The sequence below is a fragment of the Perognathus longimembris genome, chromosome 10, assembly GCF_023159225.1.
Source record: "Perognathus longimembris pacificus isolate PPM17 chromosome 10, ASM2315922v1, whole genome shotgun sequence".
In the NCBI taxonomy this organism is placed as follows: domain Eukaryota; kingdom Metazoa; phylum Chordata; class Mammalia; order Rodentia; family Heteromyidae; genus Perognathus; species Perognathus longimembris.
This window is the reverse complement of record NC_063170.1, coordinates 22,823,025-22,848,143: the sequence shown is the minus strand read 5'-3', so window position 1 is coordinate 22,848,143 and position 25,119 is coordinate 22,823,025. Positions and strand designations below refer to the sequence as shown.

Below are 25,119 nucleotides of genomic sequence, written 5' to 3'. Positions count from 1 at the left end.
TGTCCATCTCCTGCTAATTTTACTTGCAAGAGCTTAGCATGAGGGTACTCATGCTTCTGGAATTCTGACCCCCTCTCCCATGGCTACATATAGCTCAAACTCCTCTTCTATTATTGCTGCCATTACCAGTATGCCTGCTACTTGAGCGCTATATATTTAAACATTTATTCTCCTGCCTAGGCAAGCCCCTGCAATCAGATATTTCTCTAGAAAACCCTGGGGTCTATTTGTTGGTTTTAAGGTTCTTTATTTTATTTTATCACTTTAAGAGGCTGCGAATATTTTAGAGCAATTCCGCTGTAATGAAAACATTATTTTTTTGACCCTAGGTTCTTAGTTTGACATGTTTTGACCCTACCATTCTAACCATGATTTAAATTCTGAATTTCAAGAGCCCTTATTAAAGATGTCAATTTGTGCACCAGAATGGTAAATGTTCTTGTGAACTTTGACTCCTAAAGGAAACTCTATTTTGAAAGAATAAGAGATTTTCCTGATAAATATGTTCCTCATTTTGGGCTAATACTTTCAGTCTGAATGCTGGCATGGGGAAGGGTTCCACTGTTGCCTGACCCCGCTTGTTCCCTCCTTCTGTGAGGCAGTGCTCTTTTACAATCCACAGCATTTGATTTGCCAAGAACACTTTTGTAACGGGATATAAATCTCCCAGTGCACACCTGATTAAATAGGCCTGTACATGAATTAAAAATAGGGTGAGCCAGCTGCCATCAAGGGTGACAGGTAAGCATGCCAGATAACTAGGGCTCTCATGACTATGGCTCTAGATGGTTCTGTTCACTTGGGAGCTAAGGTCATACTGCTTCTTGAGGTCTTTCCTTGGTTGTGATTCATTAAGAATTCTCCCAGAAGTATCTCTGATCAGATTTCCTTGCTCTGATTCGTTAAGGATTCTCCCAGGAGTGTCCTGCTCTTTCCTGTCTGTTCTTTTTTCATGGCCAGTGTGGGCCACCAAGGCAAGGAAACCAGAGGCAGGACTGGCCCACTGTTGCTAACACTGCCCCCTTCCCCCCCTCCGTTCCCCTGTCACTCTATTGTCCTTCCTGCTTGTTTGCTGTTCTTCAGTGCACATACCAATTTGGTACTCATACATGAGAACCAGCACTCACCAGTGAAACATACGGAAGGATACTAATTTTCAATCCCAATTCCTCAGTGAGTATACTGTGAGAGAGAAGTTTCTTCTGGAGAATTTAACTTAACTTGTCCCTGGCTCTTATGAGTGTCACCAGGGAACACTTCACAGAAATCTGAATCATATTCCCTTCTAGAATCAGGAAAGTTATTTTAGTAATGCAGTACAATTTTTAAAGACTGCAATACTCAAACTAAGCATAGTAACTCATATACCTGTAATCTTAACTACTCAAGAGGCTAAGATAAGAGGATCATGGTTCAAAGCTATCCCAGGCAGGAAAGTCTATGAGAATCTTATCTCCAATTAATCACTAAAAAAGCTGGAAGTCAAGCTGTGGCTCAAGTGATAGAGAGCTAGCCTTGAGTAAAAAAAACAGGGATAGTGTCCAGGCCCTAAGTTCAAGTCCTAGGACCAACACACATACACACACCTCACAAGACTGCAGTGCCCAACTCTTTTTCAGGGCTTATGACATTGTACCCACCTACTCTTAGCATATTCTGTTTGTTCCAGGTCCTCTTCTCCACCCTCTCTGGGTGAAGGATTCTGAGAGCTTTGGTCTGTTTGGAACCCACCCTCAGGAAGCACCTTTGAAAGCCATCAAGAAGTACCTGTTTCAACGAACTTAAGCTGTTTTATCCATATGACAGGGAGGCAGAGCAGATAGTGCCAGTCCTCCTTGAAAGGAGCAGGCCTGGAGTGGTACCACTAGTGAGTAGAAGCATTTGTACTCACCAGGAGACTCTTGTGATCGTTGTTTCTGTGCATCCTTACAATAGCTCATGCTGTAGGTGGCACATAACAGGTAGTATATGTTGGGTTGCACTTGGGAAGGCCCGAGCTCAGGGAAGCTAACTTATTCTCTCAGGAATGTGACACGGTGAGAACACATCCTCGATCTTCCAACTCTTAGCCAACACCCTTTCCATTACACCAGGATTAACTCCACAATCATGAAAATCTCAAGACAAAGCTAATCTTAAATCTCCCTGTAGCTTCACCCTTAATATGATTCCGAATTCCCATGTCAATCACACTGCTGTTCCCTGAGAGAGACGGATGGGAAATGGCTTCCCTGGCTAACTGCTCAGGCTAGGCCTGGAGAGTATAGTCCTACACCTCACCCAGTGACTTGACCTCGAAGGGGCTAAGCATCCAGACCCGATTCTGACACTGCTGGCCTCTTGCTGCCCCACATCCTGAGTGACTGCAGCAAACGTGGGCTGTACCACCAAGATGCAGAGGAACCAGGTGTAGCTAGAGGCCATTAATGGGGACAGGGAGCCAGAGTGTACCCCAGGGCTCAGGGAAAATCACTGCAGTTAAGGAAACCTCCCACCTTGGCAACCCGAGTTTGAGGCACAAGGGAAGTCACTCCAGGACCGAGTGTGCTACATTTGCGAAGGTCAGGCTTTAATTACATGCACAGTTAAATGGAAAAACTGTAGCGAGGTCATGCTCATATTTCTTTGGCCTTCATTAATGTTATTGCTTTGTCACTTTCTCTCTTCTTGGCTTTGTAAATGAAAGTTCCGTTAGTACATTTAAAAGGATTATTTATTTTTAATTGTTTTTACCTCAGCAAGGGGAGGTTACTTTTTTCTGGAGTAGACAAAAACAAAACAAAACAACTTTCTATGCATTTCTTGTTAATTTATTTCAAACCTTGTGCTTTTTATAGTCTTATCTACTAATGCTTTTGATTAAAACACAAGCAAAAACCAGTCAACATGAACAGGTTGAATGCCACATCTGTGCAGAAGATAGCAGCTCACTTATTTATGGCTCAAAGAAATGGAGCCTAAATTAAGCTAGCTATTGCTGGAGAGTGGATAAGCGGCCATTATGAATTATCCTTAATTATAGCGATTTCCTAAACTAATAAACCTGCTAAATCTTTATTGCAAAGGTTAGTTTACGCGGTGCATATAAAATCCGCATGTGCTCCGCATCAGCCACCAGCTGTCTGACAGTGTGTTGCTATTTCAGTGAGTGTTCACATAAATTTTATGTTGGTTATATTAACAGTCAGTCCATATCACTACCCACAGATGCCAGTAGACATAAAAATTGCTCTCTAGTGAGCCTAAATATCCCTAGAAGCTAGTTGTGTCTAATGTTCCATGTAGTATTTGTACGTGAAAGTACCAGATTGGAGGGTTATTTACAGATGAATATTTCAACCCAGTTAGTTCATATAGGCCTACTTAGCCTTCTTTGCTGGTTTATTTGTATGCTAAATAATTCACCAAAGGTTCTTGTTTACTTTCTATAGTAGTTTCTATGAAATGCAAACAAGGGAGCCAACTTTGGATGTTCAAAAGGCTAAGCAGCTCTGTGTTTAAATGCAGGTCAGAACAGCGAATGCAGTCTTGCCGACGGGCTGTCACTCAGTTTTACACATTCCTCTGCTTTTTTTTTTCCTTCTTCTTTTCTTTTTCATGCCAATAGAACTGGGACTTGCTGCTTTCATAGACATTTTTGGCTAGCCTATCTTCCTTTTAAATTCATCTTTCTCAGTACCCGTCTGTGTGCCACCTTCTACTTGCACAATTAACCCCTGCAGGGTGGAGCACATCCTTGGCTTCAAGACACTTCTGTGCTAACATGAGCAGGTCCATCCTCTGCTACTGGAATGTCCTGGATTTCTTCCTTTTCAAATTATTTTCCTTTTCTTTTATTTTTCTCCTATTTTTGTTGTTGTTTTCTGATGGATTTCTAATTCTCAAGATCAGAAGAGAGGGGACGGAAAACAGAGTTTTTCTTTTTTTCTTGAAATCCCTGAGCTTGTCGAACCTCTGTGATCCAGGAGGACAGAGGGACAAAATCTGACTTTAAGAAAGACAGCCTTTGGTGGCCTCAAAACAGATGTCAACCAAAGGCTAGTGAGGATTACTTTTTGCTTAAGAGGTAACAGTTACCTGGTAGTTTGTTCAAATGTTCCTTGTGGCCTAGTTCATGTGTGAAAAATACTCACACCCACATTTGGCCAATGTTACTGATCATCAACACTCACCCCCAAAGAGATTGGAAAGCAGACACCTTCATTTTCAGCCAGGCTCTGCCAAGATCATGAGAGAGTTCAATAGCAGTGCTAACTTTTTATTTAATAATATTGATTTTATCATTTTTACTACTTACAATGGGGATTGGTCGGCTGATAGTTATTTGACCTCCCTTTGTGCATGGCTGTGAAGTGCTTCGTTAAAGCTATTGACATATATCTCTCTTCCCCACTCTTCTGCCAGCAGCCCATCTCAGCAAATAATATTGTGATGCAGTAACTGTTCCCTGATATTGATTTCAGATTGTGTTCATCATACCCTTCCCCAGGCCAGGAAAAGAGCAGCAGCCCTAGTTCTGTAAACTCTTGACTGCTGCAGGCTGAAATATCATTTCCATCTTTCAAGCAAGAATATCAACCATATATGGTCCACATACACAGAGAGAGAAAATATTACTCAAGAAAATGAGAACAGGTTTTGATCATATATAATTAAACTGATGTCTTTGGTATTGTGTTGGGATTTTGCTGTAATTTAAGGAAATGCTAGATCTTTGGTTTCTGAACTAGTTGGTAGGAAGAACTTTGATTATATTTTAATCTTACAGGATTCAGGGCTGGCCCACTCCACCAGACCCATGGCCTCTTTGACCCTCAGCTCTTATCACCTGCTTCTAAGCAAAGTCCCATGACTTGACTCTATGGTGTCAGAAGAGAAGGCAAAGTGATTTTTTTTAAACCAAGAATTTAACATCTATGGATCAGCCTACAGAATTCAGTGATTATAATTCTGGATATCAGTCTGTGGGAAAGACATGACACATAGTTTATGCAGGTTTGCATATTCACTGAAAAAAGCATCAGAGCAAATAACACTGCAAGTTGTATGTTTCTGGTGCAGGGCGGGGGGGGGGGGCGGTGGGAAGCAATAGAGAATCTGCACCAACTTTGATTTGAGTCTGTTTGGTAGACTTGCGGGTAATTTTTTTTCTTTATGTATTTCTTTTTCCTAAGATTGTTTTTGTAGTCAGAAAGAAAAAAAACACCTCTGTTAATCTGTGTTATTTGTGGAAGTGAAAAGATTAGTTAGGAAGACTGGAACTCCAGAAGATCCTTGTCCACCAGAATGAATGCATTTGCCAGGGTGGAAATTGACTCTCTGGCCATGCTAATCTCTGCCCCCAGGGATGTAGGGCAGACGTCACCTCCTGTCACCATGCACCTGCCAGTTTTCATTTTGTGAATACAGTAGAGATTGCACCAGCCTTTGCCACTGAAGCAGAGTTACTAAATGCTTTGGAATCAGACAAACCTAGGTTTTGTTCTTAGTTCTTTCTCTTGACAGCTATGATTTTGAGCAAGCTCCTTAACTTTCTTTGTGCCTTCATCTTTTCATCTGGAAAACGGGCTATTGAGAGACTTAAGTGAGACAGTGTATGTAAGCTCCTCCTATAATACCTGCAAGTAGCAAGCGACCGATAAATGATCTTTGTCATCCTGCATCTGTATAGCAGTTTCCTCATCCAACCAGAAGCCTAATGGGATTAGCCTAGACACAGTCCACAAAATAGCTGTTGTTGGTTTTTTTTCTCAGTCAGTCAATTTAATAATATCATATTTTTCAGGACAATGTGACTTTATATGATACTTTTTGATTCAAAGTACTTCATTTTTAATATGTATCTAAATCAAAATTTTTTGAGAATTTTAAAATACAGAAATAAATACTTGAATCAGTATAATACCTCACAAGTCTTTTTTTCCTGGTTCTGAAAATATCTCCATGTGGATATAGAATGTGCCACCACTCCTGCACATGTGTGTGAGCACTCGCCTCCTTTCCAAAGCAAGTGTTAATCAAGAAAAAAAAAAACAACTGAAGACATAACAGGAATCCTAGGGATAGTGTCTCATTTTGTCACAGTCTGGTCATTCTCAGGCATTTTTCAGTTTGTAGGGTCAGAGGCTCTTTCTACTGGCACAAATGGTGAATGGTGTGGGATTCTTCTCTGCAGGCAGCCATCTTCAGAGCTGAAAGCTGAGCATAAAAAGCAGCTAAATTAGAGACTTTACACAGTTGCTGAAACCTTCTTAATGAGAGACAGCAAACATTTTGCAGGCTACTGAACTTCTGAAATGTGACAATCCAAGCAAATGAAATCATGGTACCTCTCATTGTCGTTTAATTGGACTCAAAGTCTGCAAGAGGGGCTGCTGAAAGCCGCATTCAAAGAGACAGACAGGAATCGTACAACAACCAAGTCAGCCCACATAACACATCTTACAACTGTCCAAGCTCCACGCTTGCTCTCAAGACTGACTCTTTTTGGTCAAGAGAGAGACAACTGCAGCGAACAAAAGCCGAGATTACAAGGCAGGCCAAACACTGGCGTTGTGAATGGCATGCTGTCACCCTGAGTTATGCATTTGAAATAGCTCAGCCCCATGGCAGCCAGTACAGGCCAATTTATTTTAAAGAGGAAAAAAGGAGTGAAACAAACTTAGGCCCTCTCTTCTGCCTGTTAGGGTGTCAAGATATCCGTGTCAAGGAGTCCTGTTAACAGGAGCTGAGTTGAGCATAAACACTAACAAGAGAAGAACTAAGCATGGCCTCCTGTTGAGTGAAGCTAAATGGGAATCCCAGTTGAGTAACCCAAAAAGCAGAAAATTACCATAGCTGTCAGGAGTGGGACCCAAATCCTGTCAGACCACAGTCAAGGAATAGAAACAGCAAGGGGAAGTGAAACTGGAGGGGGAATGATGTGAAGAAACAGATGGTTTCTGGATGTACATGTCTAGTATTAGGAGGCCCGGGGAAGGTTGGGAAGGGCATCTGGGCATAGTTATGTTGTTTCTGCATCATTTGAATACTCCAGGTTGAACCTGATTTCATAATCTCAGCCTCTTCCCGTCTGACCACCCTACCTGACCACTTGAGTCCCTTTTTACTATCATTATGCCCTTAGGTTTAACCAGCATGGCTAAGAGAGTGGACAAATTGGGTGCCTGCATGTAACAGGCCATCCCAGACATTGATTTTTGAAGGTTCATTAGATAAATGCTGACATCACAGATTGATGTCTCTTTAAACCAGTACCTCGTACAGGACCATCGAGGGAATCAAAAATATTGATGTAACATGTTTGAGCAGAAGGCCCACTAGAGAATTCCCTGGCCTAAATGGGATCCATCAATTTAGGCTTTCGTTAATTATTCTAATTCTGTGTGTTGCCTCTAAAGGAGAGTTTGTCTGCAGAATTTGTTTTTATGGGGACACTGCCCCAGCTTTGGGAGCAAAGGCAGGTCAAGTGGGGTGCCCAAGTGTATTTTTCATTGTTGTTTTGAGCTGCTGTTTGGTAATTAAAATTTTTGATCATAGACTCATTTTCCCATACACTGTGGCCAAGCAATTGACAAGGGACTGATTAATGGGCCGACCCTGGGGCCAGGAGGCTGCTGGGTTGTTCTCTTGTGGAAGGCATGCCGGCAAAATAAAGTTGATGGTTTTGTTTGTGTTTAACCCTTCACCTTGGCACTATCAATAGATTGAAGACATCATTTGTATCTGCAAGTGTTTCTTTAATTAAGACCTTCTAAAAATCTTTCCTATTGATTCATTCCATTATCCTATTGATTAACTGCAGTGGATCATGTACTTGGTCTTCAGAAGAAGGCAACATGCAGGCGTCTGTCGTGACTGCAGATACAGACCACAGGCAGCCGGCAGCCAGCGCCCAGGCTGGCAGGAGTGGCTTGCATTTTAATGAGGCATCCAGGGTGGCATGCCAAGGCCAATGGAGAATGCCTCTTGTCTCCTGCTGAAAGAGCGGCCAAGCAGAAACCATTCCTTCTAGTCCTTCCAGTCATCTATCCAGCAGCCACTTAGCTCACAGCCCAGGGTCTCCTGCATTCTTAAATTGGGAAAGGGAAGGATTCTACTCTGCATTGGAATTTGAAAATCTTGAGCTGGGAGGTGGGGGAGGAGTAGCCTCAGAAAACAGGGCGTGAAGCATGCTTCTAAGGCTGGCTGTTCATGTCATCATCCCTTCCCCAGGCTGTAGCTTTATTATCTTTCCCCCTGCCCCATCAGCCTGTGAAGTGGACTGTAGGAGGGACTAGGAGGCTTCCTGGTTTAGAGATGTATCCTTTGAAAAATCAGAAGGAAAAGCTGCTCACTTGACCTTCTGCCACTGGATGTGGATCTGACTTTCCTATAGTATTAAAAGGAAAGAAATTATGACCAGACTACTTCTTAAATTGGTGTTTTGAAATATTTCTTAACGTCAGAAACCAAGTATACTAGTTGAGGCTGGACCTACTGGCTTATGCCTGTAATACCACCTACTTGGGAGACAAAATCTTTGTATACAGTTCACAGTCAGCCTGGACAAAAAGTTAGCAATATCTCCTCTTAGTAGTTGGGGCATGGTAATGTATTTCGATAGTCCCGACAACATAGGAGGCATAAGTAGGAAAGCCACTAGCCCCAGTATCTGAAAAATAATAAAAACAGTCGAGGGCTGGGGACATGATTCAAGTGGTAGTGTATTTGCACAACAAGCATAAGGTTCTGAGTTCAAATTTTTAAAAAACACCTTTAGTGACTGGAGAAAGATTTCAATGCACAAAAACAGTACGTAATAGGTGCTCAGTCACTCTCAGGTTGACTTAAGTCCACCAACAATTCATTTCTCTACTCCTCATACATTCCCTGTTGTATCTCCCATCCATTCTCCCCCTTCTTGATCAGCCATCAAGTAGAATAGAGAAGAGGCCTGCACAGGAATATGGAGTCCAGCAGGAGAGCGAAAATGTAGAAACAGATGCTAGGCAGGAAGCAGATGAAGTTAAAATATATGAGGTCTCTATTTGGCTTTATTAAGTAAATGAATTCCTTTTCACTCTCAGAATGAAAAATCCTGACTCTGAAACATCTGTCCTAAGCAGCCTTGTAACGGGGTGGAAATGTGTGTGTGTGTGTGTGTTTGTGTGTGTGTGTGTATGTGTGTGTGTGCTCACGCATGCATGTAAGTGCCCATCACCTCTGGATTTTCAGTAGTGTGTTGTCCCAGAATGAATGCCAGCCACTTCTTTGTACTCCGTGAGAAAGGACACCTAAATCCCACCCCCATGTTTTGGGGGTGAGAAAGTGGTAGTTTGTGGGGGAAGCCCTTTGTTTTTTCCAGCATAATAGAGGCTGAAAATTTCCCCATCTAATATTGTATAATAAGCTTCCTAGACCCTAGGCAATCTTCTGAACTGCCATTTTACCCTTGCAAACTTTCCACCTGCCTTTTCTACAGTTCTGTAAAGTTTGTCATTATGATGATATCCCCAAATTCTTCTATATAAAAAGAGAAGAAACTTATTTAAATTTAGTATGCTTTTCATAAGCCAAATAAGTGATTTCAAAAATATGGTAGGAGACTTAAGTCTCAATATTTCTGGGTTGGCTTTTTCAAATAGCATGTTTTTAATTAGTGTATAAATCTCTGCTTTTGGAAAACGTGGAGCAATATAAAACAGAAGCGACTTGCATTAACCTGCCACCCTGGCAGACCACTGTATGTTGGTTGTAAAGCAAAAGCAGGGGCATAATATTTTGTAATTTTTCTCTTTACACTTGCTGTATAGCATGAGCAGCTTTTCAGGTTTCCTTTGCTTTGCTTTGTTTTTTGTTTTTTGTACTGCTAGTTACCAAGGTATCATGAATGCTAGGCCAAGTGCTCAATCTCAGCGCCACACCCCATCTCCAGCATTTTGGAAATATTTTAAAATTTTCTTTGGGACCATAATCATTAATGGGAAGAGTTTCCTTATATGGACACACTATAATTTATTTCACCTTCTTTATTTGGGGGGGGTGGACATTTGAGTTGCTCCCTATTTTTTTCCTACGTGATGGAGTGATTATCCTTGTCTAAAAACTTTGCTTGGTTCTTTACCACTTTAGGATGAGTTCCTAAAAATTGAATGACTTGATTCAAGAATAGGCACATTTCTATAGTTTGTGATATATATTGCTGAAACATTCTTCCAAAGGATGAGTGGTTACATAGGCTCTCCCAGAAACCTTTAAGCAAAACTGCTTTCCTCTACCTTCACTAGCACTGGAAAGTGTGTCAGTCTGTCTGATAGATAAGAAAACTGTTATCTTGATTTAATCAATGTTTTGGTTACCAATGATGTAGAAATATTTTCTAATGCTAAATGGTTATTTGTATTTCTTTTGTGAAATGTTTGTCCTCAGCTTTTGTCCATTTTTATTAGAATGTTGTTTTTTAAATTGACTTAAAGGTAATTTCTTTTAAATTAAGAATTATAGCCCATTTTTTAGAAATAATCAGCTTGTTACAGGATTCACATTGAATTTTTTGTATTTGGAACATCTTTGGTAATAGTGATATTCTTTAATGTAGTTTTCACTTTTGAAATATGACTCTTTTTGCCTCTGAAAAAGATATATGAAAAAGAATCTGACAGTGCAATCCAGCCTGGGTTAACTATCCCAGGACACCACCAGCATTTTATTACAGTTGTCAAAAAAAAACCACAACAAAAACCAAACCAACAATCTTATTGTTTTGATTATTGAGATCCAGCCACAGATCAACTGAGCAATTAAAATCTCTAAATAACATTCTCTGAATTGTCAAACAAAGGATTCATTCCCAGTAGAAAGGACTCTTAAAAAAAAAAAAAAAAGGAAGATCGCTTTCTCTGTAATGTCTGCCAGTAAATGGTTGCACTAATTGGAATATACAGAAATATTTTACCAGTTTAACAATGCATAACATCCTAATAAGATTGTGGTGACAAGCTTTTCTTTTTATGAAAGGTGATGTTACTCTGAGTTTCTAATATACATGGGCCTCTGTGTCTTTTCATGATATAAATGAAATGTTTAGAAGAAAATAAGTTTTCTACTAAATTCCTGCATTTGAAATTATGTAAAAAAAAACCCTGGACCTCTGTTTTTGCTTATAGTTCTTAGAATCATATGTTATAAGTAATCTTGGAACTACACTGGAAAAACAAATTGCAATTAAATGCATATTAAGGTGCTAGCCCCAAGTTCCACTGATTTACCATTCGAATGTGTGAGGCTGGATTCCCCCATCTTCCCCAGCTTAGGTGACTGGCTGAGTTCAGGCTTGGGATGGTTAATGACAATCTTCCAAGACAAGCAAGACTTAACATCAATATCCCACTCCCTGATAATCTGTAGACTCTGGAGGTGGTGAGCCCTGGCAGGGTTTTGATGATTTTCTGATGGCTTGTGTATATTTACAGTGTGTTTAAAATACTCTTTTTAATTATCATTTGAGTGACAAAGCTTAATCTTTCGATCTTTATCTGCACCTCCTGGTGATGTATGTTTGTTAGGCAACTCCAAAGAGGAAATTTAGCGAAGCCAGAGCTTTCTGCCAGTAATAAGACTGAGAAGTCAATAGATGATTAACCTGCCTTTCTCCTCTTCATGAGAATAAAGGAGTCACTTCATAAAATCTTTCCAGGTGGCCCAGATTTTTCAGAGCAGCATCCTTGAAACACATAATTGCTTTGCAGAAATGAGCTGTGTTTGAATTCCACAAAGCAAGTATGTACCGAAAAAAAAATAGCAGAAAATAATTTGAATGTTATTCCTCTAGCACACCAATATATATCTCCACTAAAATTGTCTGTTAAAACTTGTCCATTACATTTTATATATATATATATATATATATATATATATATATATGTTGGTTGTCACACGTGTTTTTGTGTTTATGCACATATAAACTTTTATACATGTATACTATCTCTGTATATACATATAAATATGTGCAGATAAATATGGAGTTAATCAATATATATTATTGGATACTAGTGCTTTGTTAGATTTTAGGGGTTAAACAGTTGTGATGATTATCTTCATCCTATAAAACCATACTTGAAAATATTTCTTCACTTCATATGAAGTTGAAAGACCAGGATTCTTTTTTTTTACTGCAAATGAATAAAGGCATCTGTGTTAATTGATGCTTAGTGTATTGGCACACATATATGTGTGTATATATATATACACATATATACATACGTACATACATACATAATGATGAGGCATAACCATCACTTTTTTAAAAATGTCTTGTTTCTTCTAGCAATGGGCTACATGCTTAAGCAAAAGCAGAAAAAAGTAGGTTAACCGCTCTATGTGATGATCTGGGCTAGAAAGAGAGAAAGGCACTCTAGGCTTAGACCACACTCAAAGAAATCTTAAGAATTATAGGTTGATTTGCAGATAGAGTAGGATATTAAGAGCTGATGTTGTGCCTGAATAAGATAAGCATTCCATATTAGACAGTACTTGAGAAAGCCCTCGTATGGCCATGTGATTTTATTGACAGCTCAGAACTGAGGCCCACGAATTATACTGTGGGACTGATACACTGTCCTAGGAAAGGACATCCTGATTGTGAAGCAGCCTCTGGGAGCCCCACTGCTGCAGTGCAGAGTCACGAATCACTAAGCCCCCAAGGCAAGCCCAGCACTTGCAGTTATCATCTTTAGCTGCTACTAGTGAGCCTTCTTGTTATTTGTCACACATCCCTTCCCTTGGGCAGTTTTTCTCTAGCCTCACCTGTGAGTCACACTTAAGGCTAAGTATTCATCTAGCCACCTCCCCATCAAGCTGCAATCATCAGAATGATGCTTATCATATGATTGTCACTTGGAAAACCAGGCCACAATAGGACAGCATGGAGTTGGTGCCAGAACTCAAGCTAGACAGGAAAGAAAACTTATTGAGTCCCCTCATTGAGGCAGGGTGGTGTTCCTGTTTGGAGAAACCATCAAATGTGGAGTGGGGGAGGGACCCTGGTGGTGGGGGGGGGTGAGTTGAGAAAAGCAGACAGCAAGGCTGTGGGTAGGTGACCAGTTTGGCATGTGGAGCTGAGTCAGAAGGAAGAAGCAAGCATGGCCTACAGGCCAGAATGGCAGGCAGTTGGAACAAGAATCCAGATTAGTGGATTAGAGTGAGAAGATTAAAGACTCAGAGCAAAGGTCTGGGCAAAAGGACATTGAAAACCAGACCGAGAATGTCTTAACAATAAAAAAAACATAAATCTAGTTCAGAGATGAGTCCCTAACATAGCATCACTTACCAAAAATTAGGCAATGAAAGGCTTCTTCCTTCTGCTTCCCTCTTTTCCTCTTTCTCCATGACAGCAACAGGGGTGCACTATATGTAGTAATTTTGAAACAATCATTAAAGTGTTTTTATGATTACCATTTACCAACAATTCTAAGAGATTTCAGTGAGAGAATACTCCTCCTTAAAAAAACAACAACTCATTGCTTTTAGTGCTGAAGTATTTCTAAAGTTACTCCTAAAATTTAATAGAGTATGTATGTGTGCATATGTCTGTGTGTGCATGTGTATGTGTGTGCCTCAAAGTAATGTCCTTTAGTAAAATATCTTTTTTTTGTTATTGTAGTTGTAATACTAGAGCTTGAATTTAGGGCCTCACACTCTTTCATGTCTTTACTTGCTCTTGGCTGGTGCTCTGCCACTTGAACCACAGCTCTAATCCAGCTTTTCCCTGGTTAATTGGAAATGGAATCTCACAGATTTCTCTGCCCATGCTGGTTTCACACCACAGTCTTCAGATCTCAGCTTCCTGAGGGGCCAGGAGCTCCCAGCTGTAACTTACCTTTTGAAAACATTGAGTTCTACTTAAATATTAAACCCAAGAATTCCTGTGAACAGTCAGTTGCTGGCACATATTTGTTTCCAGAATAAGCTCATTACTATTTCAAATATGGTGATGGGGTTGGGAATATGGCCTAGTGGCAAGAGTGCTTGCCTCATATACATGAAGCCCTAGGTTCAATTCCTCAGCACCACATATATAGAAAATGGCCAGAAGTGGCGCTGTGGCTCAAGTGACAGAGTGCTAGCCTTGAGCAAAAGGAAGCCAGGGACAGTGCTCAGACCCTGAGTTCAAGGCCCAGGACTGGCAAAAATAAAATAAAATAAAATAAAATAAAATAAAATAAAATATGGTGCTGCTGATGATAGTGAAGATGTCATACCATGGGACTGCCTAAAGTTTTCCTTTCTGCTTAAAATTTAAAGTAGAGAAACCATGTACAAACTATTGAGTATAATACATTCATTTGGCAAATGAAAATTTTAATTTCCATAATGAAATATCTCACTGAATTTTAATATTTTGAGTTGAAATTACTTTTATTTAATTGTGAGTCAGTCAGTTGAAACTGTGGAATAAATCAAAATAACTGTTGCTGATTATTAAATGTTTGCTATTGAAAGTAATTTTGTTGTAGAGAAGAGAAGGGTGTACAAATCATGTCCTGGGTATATCCATGGAGGTGAGGTAGCCCTTACGAGTACTAAGGGTGTTCAGGCCTAGAAACATGATAGTGGTTATAGGGTTATACCTATTCTGGGTCTGAACTGCCCTCAAAGTGAAGCAAAGGCAGGAGCCAAGAAAGAAATTTCTAAGTAAATCTCATTAGAGTTAGGGAATAATCAACAGTGATTGATTGTTTATTGATGGCCACTATGGCATATAGATGTCACCCAAGTCACTGTGTGGGGTAGGGAACCCATGACCCTATGCTGAAACAACTCCAAGACTCTGATCTGAAAATGCAGAATGGCAGAATGATGGCAGAATGCAGAGAGGCAGAGAGAGGGACAGAGACAGAGAGAGATAGAGAGAGACAGAGAAAAAAACACTGAGTGGATTGCTAATAGCAACACAAATGGGCTGGCTCTTTTATTTGCAGTCCAGTGAACTGAGCAAAGCCTGTTCACAGAGATGACCAGGCAGGCACAACCCAGAGAGGAGAATCTTGTTGCAAATGCAGCTTATGTGTCCTATCTACAGAAGGCAGCCACGGCTCAGCTCAGCCAGCTATCATAAAGAGAAGGTGTGGCCCAGATCCACAGTGTTTCTCATTTTTTGAGAGAAACCAAAAGCTAGATGTTTAAACCAAATCCTCTATTTCTTTTTCACTTCTTGCTCTCTAGTAATTAAAATTTCACATTTAAAAAATAACAAGAGTCAATAGTTTGGGCCAAAATAAATTAGGCTGAATATGGCCCCTAAAATGGTGATATATTGAGTCGCCATTTTGTCACCTCTGGGCCATAGTTTTAAACTGTTTCATTTTAAAATTACCAGTGGCTCTCAGTACCAACTACAGGATGGTTTTCATGCTCTAGAATATTAGAGAGGGCTAATAAACATACTTGTAAGAGTAGGAACATTCCTGAATGGTGAACGACTGAGATTGAATTACTGCCATAAAAACAGACACAACTCTAGGGAAGACAGACTACTAGTAATACTTGTCATTACCAAGTACAGGCATTGTGCCATATACTTGGCATTCATAATCTCATTGCCTCCTCATGGCAGCTCCATAAAATAGACATCTGTGTCCTCATATAGGGAAACATAGCAGGGTTTCATAATTCTCCCCGAGTTCATTCATACCATCAAGATGTTATAACCTAAGCCTCTGTTGGTCCTCAAAGCTCAGGGTCTCAGCCACTATGTGGAGGGGATTCTAGCTACAGCAAGAAGCCACAAGCAGAAGTGCTTTGAATAGCAATCAGAACCTATCATCCCAAGAGCCTTGGTGGCTTCCTCAACAATACAAGATAAACAGATTACTTTAGTGGTTGTTTTTTGCTAAATAGTGAGTAATTATTTCAACACCAGAGTTTGTTGCCATATTGTCCTGTTATGGAGAATTCTCCCTTCAGGTTTTGTTAAGAGGGGCTGACTTCTGCGCAGTTTGGCCTGAAGCGCTAGTGTTGCTGCTCTGCTCCTAGAAGAGTGTGATTTGACTTACGCATTGCTTACTTAATAGACCACAAAAGTCAACATCCCCCTGGAAGTACAGCTCGTGCTCACAGGCGTCACAGGTTCCAGAAGATCCTGTTAAGGCAGGATGTTGAGTGAAACCCGAAAGGCCCCAGGTCTCCTAATTATAATGTTAATATTTAAGAAAGTGTCAGAGCCTGGCTCTGTGTTTTCTACAAAAATAATAATAATAATAAGGGTCTGTTTTTCCTCCTCCTCTTTGCTTTTCAGACCTCAAAATGTATCAACATTATTAACAGAAAAACCCGTCCCTTGTCCCTGGGTATGGGTGAGGCTGCAAAAGACCAACTTGTAGAAGAAAGAGAGAAGTCACTGGCCCTAGTCAGTGCAGCTAGAAAAGGCCAGAGAACAAGGCTTGTGGTGTAGTCCCAACGCCTCCCCATAGGAAGCAATTAGATACCATTCCAGAGACTTTCCTGACTGCATCCTCATTCATTTCCACAAACCCCATGGCATGGCCAATCTAGGATTGGGCTGTGTGAGTGGCTCTGCCAGCCATGCAGGTATTCGTGTGGCAGACACAGGAATGAAATTCAACCTGATATCCAATAAGAACACGTTCTTGACCAGCTGTGTGGCCCTCAGAGTGCCTGATAGGCCCCACTGGCTGCCTCTTATGTACAATGTATCTAAATGTGCACTGGCAGTGTTCTATCTGTGCCAAGCCCTGTGTCATAGCCAAAGAGGAATCAGATTTGAAACAAAAATAACAAGCACTATAAATCATTAAATGCCCCCAAACACTGTGGCATTGTTTGGAGATTATGGCGTGTGTAGAAATAGCAGGAGGCATGTAATCAGAAACTCAAAATGAACAGCCTTGTGGAACAGATGGGCAAAGTCTATGGACTTTCCTTCCTTCATGGAGGAGGGGCCATTATTTAAATTTATATACAGTGGGAGCCACTGGAACCCCATGCTGGTGATTAAATCCGGATGATCAGAGCATCCAGATGTACTAAGCAGTGACCTTCTCAAATCATACGTGAACAGAGATGCCAGACAGGCCAAGGACATGAGGAGTTTGTTTCTAGGCCTGTTAGTCCTGGTGCCAGGTCAGTGGATACACAACAGAAAACAGATTGAATTCTACCATCATCTACTTGTCCCTTCAGCCTTGAGCAGTTTAGATCTTTTCTCCTAGTTAAATTCCACCCACCACCCTGTTTATCCAAGGGTTTATTTCAGTCAAAATCTTCTGTTTAAATAATCACAAGGAAGAATGAAAACTATACAATGTCAAGTACCAGGATATGGCCTTTTGTGAAATTTAAGTTGAAATTCAACTCTCCTTCCAAGCTGTCCACTCCCTCCAGTAAATCTGTAGAACATGTATCAACAAATACGTCCATTTGGATCTCAGTTGACTTTGAGTCTTGCTCTCAAGGCTGGAAATTTAGAGCAGTTCCATGTGGAACTGAAGTGTTCTGTTGCAAGCACAGCCTCTGAGAATGGCCATCGTAGTGAAAGCTCAAAGATTAGAGACACAGCTTAACTGACCCCCAATGTGGCTTTAATACATATTGTGGCCACTTATGCTGCCCTATACCTTGTCATCTCCTTTTGGAATTGACATATTTCCCTGGGCTTAGTCAGAGAAGAGCCTTTATCTCCATACCAGGCTCACCCGATTGTCTATACTGATCAAATTAGTTACCTTGGTCAGACAGTTTTAGAAAGCCTTAAAAGTCTACTTATAGGAACACAGTTTTGAATACAGAATGCCATGGGATGGGTAAGAGCATCCTTCATTGCTTTCAGTTAGCCTCAAAGACCCCTTTTGGTTGCAATTAGCCAAAGAAACTCTTTAAAAGCAAATTTATTTAAAGAGAAAAAGTGTTGTAATTTGGGGACTTTTGTTACTATTAGGCTTGCCTTCTTACCCCTCACTTTGAGTAGAAAAATGGAACATGTCATGTACATATATTTTCTTAATTATCAAAAGTAAATACTCTAAAATGTATTTTTAAATTATGATCATGTTACAGTGGTTTCTATGTACGATAGATTAGATTTTTATTAAGAGTTTTATTAAATAACTGGTGTTTCACCAACATCTAATTAAATCTTCTATCTAAATTGAACAGAAAATTATTGGGGAAAAGAAAGCATTTGTAGAAGACTTTATTACAGATAAGGCTATTATTTGTTCATCTTAAGAATTTGAGATCGAATTTACAAGCAGCATCCTCATCAAATTTCTTTTCTGGGCTTCTGAGCTCTGGCCCCTTGAAAGCAGCCCATTATCTCCCCCTCTCCCCCTTTTTATTATAGTGTCCTGGTTGCTGGCAACACGCCCACTGTTTAAGGTTACTTTCATTAATTAACCGAAAGTTAATTTCTTTGCAAGCAAAATCTCTGATCTCATTATGTTGTCTTTAAAGCTGAAAGCTTCAGGTTTTCTGGTCTCCTTTGATGACACAATAAAAAGCATGCTCTTTATCTTAAAGAAAACTGTCTCCAGGGTTTAATTTAATAGTCCTTGAAATAGTTATAGCACAGCCGGGCAGACTACAATAATATGCCAGTTCAAGAAAACCTTGGCTTTGTCATGGTGAGAGAGTGCAGTGACGGGTACAGATGTGAACTACAGTGGATCCATTTTCAAAGTTCTGCCTTTTCCCTCAGTCCCATTTTCACACACACTCTCCAACCCCATTACATTTCCTATTGGAGAATGAAATACACCAGAGCAGTTTTACTTAAAAGTGTGTCACTGCCCCAGCAGCCATCCTGTTCTCTGAGATTTGGGGCGATTTATTGGTTTGGGATTTTGTCTGTTTGCCCTGACTTCATTTGGTAAGCTGTCTTTTGTTCCTCAGGTGGAAACATGACAATGCTGAGTGGTACGAGTTTTGAGTAGTGTTGGCAGACCTGTATTTGAATCCTAGCCTCTCCTTGCACAGGCTCTGAGACCTTGGATCTGTGATTCAACTTCTCTAAGCCTCAGTTTCCTCATCAGTAAATGAGGAATGACTATGTAAAGATAATTAAAAGTGGGCTGGGAATGTGGCTTAACGTTATAGTGCTTGCCTAGCATGCATGCGGCCCTGGGTTCCATTCTTCAGCACCACATAAACAGAAAAGGCCACAAGTGGCACTGTAGCTCAAGTGGTAGAGTGCTAGCCTTGAGCAAAAAGAAGCCAGGCACAGTGCTCAGGTCCTGAGTACAAGCCCCAGAACTAGCAAAAAAAAAAAAAAAAGATAATTAAAAGTGAGCTAGGTGCCAGTGGCTCATACCTGTAATCCTAGCTTTTCAAGAAGCCGAGATCTCAGGATTATAGTTCAAAACCATCCCTGGGCAAACTATCCTGAGACTCTTATCTCCATTTAACCAGAAAGTAGAGGTGTGACTCAAGTGGTTGAGTGATAAATGTGATAAACTGAAGTAACTGGTTCATAGTGGGTACCAAAGTGCCCCCCTCTTAGCAGTTCTGTCTTTAACAGTTACAATTGTTTTGTAGAAAAGAGTTTACCCTTATGCTTCAGTGCACCTGCACACATATGACTACACCAAAAAGAGCAATTTGGGGGTGATGGGCAGATTCTACATTGAGTATTTGATGTGGATTGTACTGCCCCGAAGGTTCTTTTATAAACTCAGAGACATGAGCAAGTGTGTTCTCTTTGTCTCTCTGAGTTAGCTCCATTCTCAGTGAAGAAATCTTGTTGCTTTTTAGAGCATTAAATTCAGTGAATCGAGTGGCCAAAATATATCTTTAGAGCCACCAGGTGTAGGTCACACAGAGGGGACAGAACTCTTCAGGTGACTCAAGTCTCGGGAGCAATCCAGATACACGGAGAAGCCATTTGTATCCCACTGAGTGCAGTGATGTTCACACAGCTGAGATTTACAGAGTGGGAGGGGCACGGCTGAGAGGGCAGTGGCATGACCCAGCACTCTGCTTCAGGGGCCTGGGAGAGTGGGGCTGCTGCTGTGTGCTCTGTCCCCTCTACCAATTCCTGATGAAGGATGCAATCCACTCAACTCAAGCAGGACAAAATCACCTAGGCAGAAAATCCTAGGACTTGGGAAGAAAAGTCATGTGCCTCTTGAGCCCTTGGCAGAAGTCAAAGGTCCAAGGTAATGTATTGGCAAAGAGCCTGTCTGACTTTGGTACCTTACTTACTACATCCCTATGCTTTTAGGCAGAAATATCATCAATGCTATTGATTAGTTGATCTGATAATCCAGCAGGTTCCCTGATGTGTTAAATTTCCTACTTTTGGATGACTATAAATGTGGACAGAGTGTATGCTCCTGTTGGGAGGAACTCTCAGTGGGCTTTGCTGAGACACTGCCTCCACCGTGAGTTTGCTGCAGACATGACAATTCCAATTACTCCTTTAGTTGTCACATTTAACCCTTCCCAAGACAATTTTCTCCCAGTTAGGCATTTTTTCCACTCTTGTCTTCTTGCATTGGGCCTCTAGGGTCTCTTGATTTATTGGCAAGTGTTACATTAATGGGTTTAGGGTTTTTTTTTGTTTTGTTTTGTTTATTAATTTACCTTTCTATTGGGAGTATATACTCCATCTTCTAGATATTTTTCTCCTTCCAATGCTCTCCAGGGCAGAAATCATATTTACCTGTGTCTTTGTCTTATACTATTTGTTTAAAGATTCCCTCAGCAATAACCTTTAGGTTTTAATTTGTTGTTGTTTTAGCAATACTGGGATTTGAATTCAAGGTCTCGAAGTTACTAGGCTGGTACTGTAGCACTTGAGCCATGCTTCCAGTCCTGCTTTGTTGTTGTTATTTTGGAGATCAAATCTAGCAAAATTTTCTACCTGGGCTAGCCTCAAACTGAAAACCTTCAGAACTCAGTTTCCTGAATAGCTAAATTCACAGGTGTTATCCACCAGCACTCCACTTCATATGTTTAAAACTATACAGTTACTTTAGGAAAGGCATACAATTCATTATGTGTAAATTGTAGAGAAAGGTTGATCCTACACCGGGGGCAGTGGAATTTTCCATATAGCACCCAGCAGTGATAAATAACATATTGAAGGCAAATAAGCATAGAACTTTGTTTGGTTTTTGTTTATGTAGATCCTGAGCTGGAATATCTACAAACTTAAATACACTTGGCTTGTCTTTCTTTTGTTGTTGGCACCCATTCTTTCTGGCTTTGATCCTCAACTTCTCCAGCCTTGTTGGAATGTCACAGAGATAGCCTTGCAACTCCACACTACCACATAGCCTTTAACTGTTAGGGTCCTGAAGTGCCATTTATTCTACATTCTAGTGTATTGTGCTTGGCAACAATTAACATTCTCCACCTTGCTGCAAAGAATACAGGGTGACTAATCTTCTTGCAAAATAATAATAGTAGCAACAACAACAAGGCCTCCATGCAGAGCACGTTCAGCCTAATTCAGAATTTTTTTTAACTGGAAAACAAATCATAAGTACTTGAGAAATGAAGTTCATAATAGAAACCCCAAGAAGCCCTTTAACCTGGGCAAAATCCTATAACACAATTATATACAATTTCACACTTGACTGGAGCAGTTATTTGAGCAAAATAACCATTTTTCTGCTTGCACTAAATGAACCACAAGATCCATGTATTCAGCTACAGAAAAATGTAGGATTGGCCATTCAGTCTGCATATAATCAGCAAACTCAATGACAAGGGCATTGCAGGATCAAAAGAGTTAATAATTGGATCCTGCCCACAGCAACCACACAATTAAGGGCAAGATTAGCAGAGATGGAAAATTTATTGTGAAAATGCAATGATAGTCAGAAAACCAAAATGATTGCACGGGGCAGTTGCTCCCTGTTGCCATAATCCTAATGATCAACTCTATTTCACTAATATTAGGAGAAAAACTAATTGCAGGAAGGACAGGACAAATCTTTTTTAATCTGCATTGTCATCCCAACGAAGTCCCAAACCATTTATATTAACCTTTGCTGACAGAGTCACATGATGGACATAATTTCTTATAATTTACCAGCTATGGAGCTAACCTTTCTTCATCAAATATTCATAAAGGCAGGATTCTCAATGATTTTCTGTCTCTCTTCATATTTACAGCTTGTTGTCTTCTTCCTTTTTACAGTAATTTGGACACAATTGAAGTCAAATGGAATTAAAGTTAAATGCCTTTAGCAACAAAGGTGCCTAAAAGCAAAGACTTAGGGGAGGGGTCGTGAACTGAAGGGGGAAAGTGTGTATTCCCAAGCCCCGCAGCATCCCCAAGGATTTCTCTAGGCTGCTCTTCCTGAGAAGAGAGAAACAAAATCAGCCAGAGAATGAAATACATTTATTGCCTTCTTCTGGCCCCAGTAGGAATGCACTCTGTCCTGTTGTGCCGGGTGCTCTGAGACTGAAAGCCCCAGGCCTTCTCCTGTCTTCAGGGCTAGCCCAGAACTAAGGCCACAGTGACCTGTCCCTGTTTGAGCATGTGTGCCCAGAGGGGCCCAAGAAACGTGCCACGGGCAGAATGGTGGACAAGAGAACTTGGTTGGTACTTAGTTACTTAGAAAACAATGTGAATATCTGAAACCATTCCTGAGAGCATTTTTGGTAGGAAAACATCTGTTTCCACTTTGTATCCCTGTTGCTTTGACAAGTTTTCTTAATAGGCATGTAGACAGAAAAAGGGGGTGGGGAACCTTCTAAAATTAAGGTTTTTAAACTTAGAAATGGTCCTTTATTTTTGTTTTTCTCCTGCAAGGCCTTAGGTTCATCTTAATGGCAGAAATGTGGGGACAGTGAAAAAAAAACCATCAGAAGAACTCACTTACTGTCTAGCTAATCCTCCAATGGCCCTACCTTTGTCAAAACAGCAAAGAATGTGTTGTAGATAATTCTCCCTTAAGATACAAGGGAATTGTTTTATGTGGTTGACTTCAAAGCCTTTTATTGACCATGCTAAGAACTAATTTACTTGTTGAGTTCCCAGAATTTTTGATTGGTTGAGAGGAAATTAGAACTCAAGTCAGTCCAAAGTCTTCAATTGGTGTCCATCCCCAGCTAAAGAGTTCAGTTTTATTTGCTACCACTGTCTCTCATCTATTTTAATTATATAACTGACACACAAATGCATTCTCTTTATAAAAATATAAACCTTCCAGATCAGGATAAAGTCTCTTTGACCATTCTACCAGTTTCAGACCTTCTCACCCTTCCAAATATTCTTCTATGCATTTCTGCACTCACATGTGCGCACACACATGCACACACACACACACACAGACAAATAAATGTCTTTTTAATTCTACATAGAGGTATTATGACGCTCAAACCAATACCTAAATTGCTGCCTATTGCTCAGTAATACATCATACATTTGGAAATCTTTCCCTCTTATAACACTGAAAATCAACTGCCCTTCATTGTTTCTGAGAAGCCCATACTATAGATATATTAGAGATTGCTACCATTTTCTCAATGGTGGACATTTAAGTTGCATCCAGATTTTCAAAGTATAAACATTTCTGTAAAGTACCAGTATATAGTTAGAACTGAGATAGTTCAATGCCTTAACAGCATTCTGCCTGTTGCAGATAGTTGTGAAAATGTTTATACTGATGCAGAATACTTTTTAAAATGTTTTCTACAAAGCCATACTTCTTTTTTTTTTTGGCCAGTCCTGGGCCTTGGACTCAGGGCCTGAGCACTGTCCCTGGCTTCTTCCCGCTCAAGGCTAGCACTCTGCCACTTGAGCCACAGCGCCACTTCTGGCCATTTTCTGTATATGTGGTGCTGGGGAATTGAACCCAGGGCCTCATGTATACGAGGCAAGCTCTCTTGCCACTAGGCCATATCCCCAGCCCATACTTCTTTTCTGATGGCAAGAACAAACACAATCACAAGATATTTAGTGTCCTCTTGCCCCCTGAAATAAGCATTCCAAACATGAACTAAATGAAGAACGATGGCCTACTGTCAGAAATACCCAAGTAATATTCTTAGTAAAGGAAATGATCTGTACAGAAAGCTAATTGTTATACAGATTTGGTTGTTCAGGTTGGCCTAAGTCCTCTGAGACACAGCCAAATATTGGGAAAGCCTTCATGATAGTGTTCTCCCACATAGTGGTGCATTTTTCATTGACCTCCTTTGCCAACACCCAAGTCATAGAGATGTGTTTCCATGGGCCCTTACAAATTCAACAGGAAAGGGGATGATGGATTTTTTTTTTTAAGGACTAGAAGGTTTTGCTGGAACTTTGGAGCCCATGACAAGTTTTTCATTAAGGTCTCAGATTCTGTCATTAGACCCCCTCATACATGACTTGTGGGAATATAAATTAGAGAAATAGCTTTAGAAAACAGTTTGGTGGTTCTTCAAATAATCAAACATGGAATTGTATATGACCTAGAAATTCTACATCTGGATATACACACAAAATAATTGAAACCTGGGACTCAAACAGGCATGTGTATACCAGTATTTGTTGTACTGTTATTCACATTAGCTAAAAAGTGACAATAGCCTGTCAACAGATTAATGGATAATCAAAATGTGCTATGTCGTCATTGAATAGCTGGTCACCAGTGGCTCACACCTGTAATCCTAGCTACTGAGGAGGCTGGGATTTGGGGATCATGGTTCAAAGCCAGCTCCAGCAAGAAAGTCAGTGAGACTCTTATCTCCAATTAGCCACCAGAAAACCGGAAGTGGTGCTATGGCTCATGTGGTAGAGCTCTAGCCTTGAGCTGAAAAGCTTAGGAACATCACTCAGGTCCACAGTTAGAGCCCCACGACAGACAAAAATAATATATTACTCAGCCATTAAAAGAGATGAAATTCTAAGACCTACTGCAACATGAATGAACCTTGAAAATGTATGCTAAGTGAGATAAACTGATACAAAAGGACAAATATTGTATGATTCTATTTATATGAAATACCTGGAACAGGCACATTCATGAAGATAGAAAATAAGTTACCAGGGATTAGATTGAGGGGGAAATAAGAAACTATTACTTAATGAGGACAGAAATAGATGGTGATGATTGTGTAATATTGTAAATGCAATTAATACCACTTAATTGCTTATGTAAAATGATTTAGGTGGCATATTTTGGT

General features: G+C 40.3%; 1 protein-coding gene across 2 annotated transcripts in view; it reads left to right on the top strand.

The window, feature by feature from the left end:
• Positions 1-25,119, top strand: part of Fto (FTO alpha-ketoglutarate dependent dioxygenase) — a 390,959-nt gene that overhangs the window by 345,742 nt on the left and 20,098 nt on the right. The gene's annotated exons all lie outside the window — the stretch shown is intronic.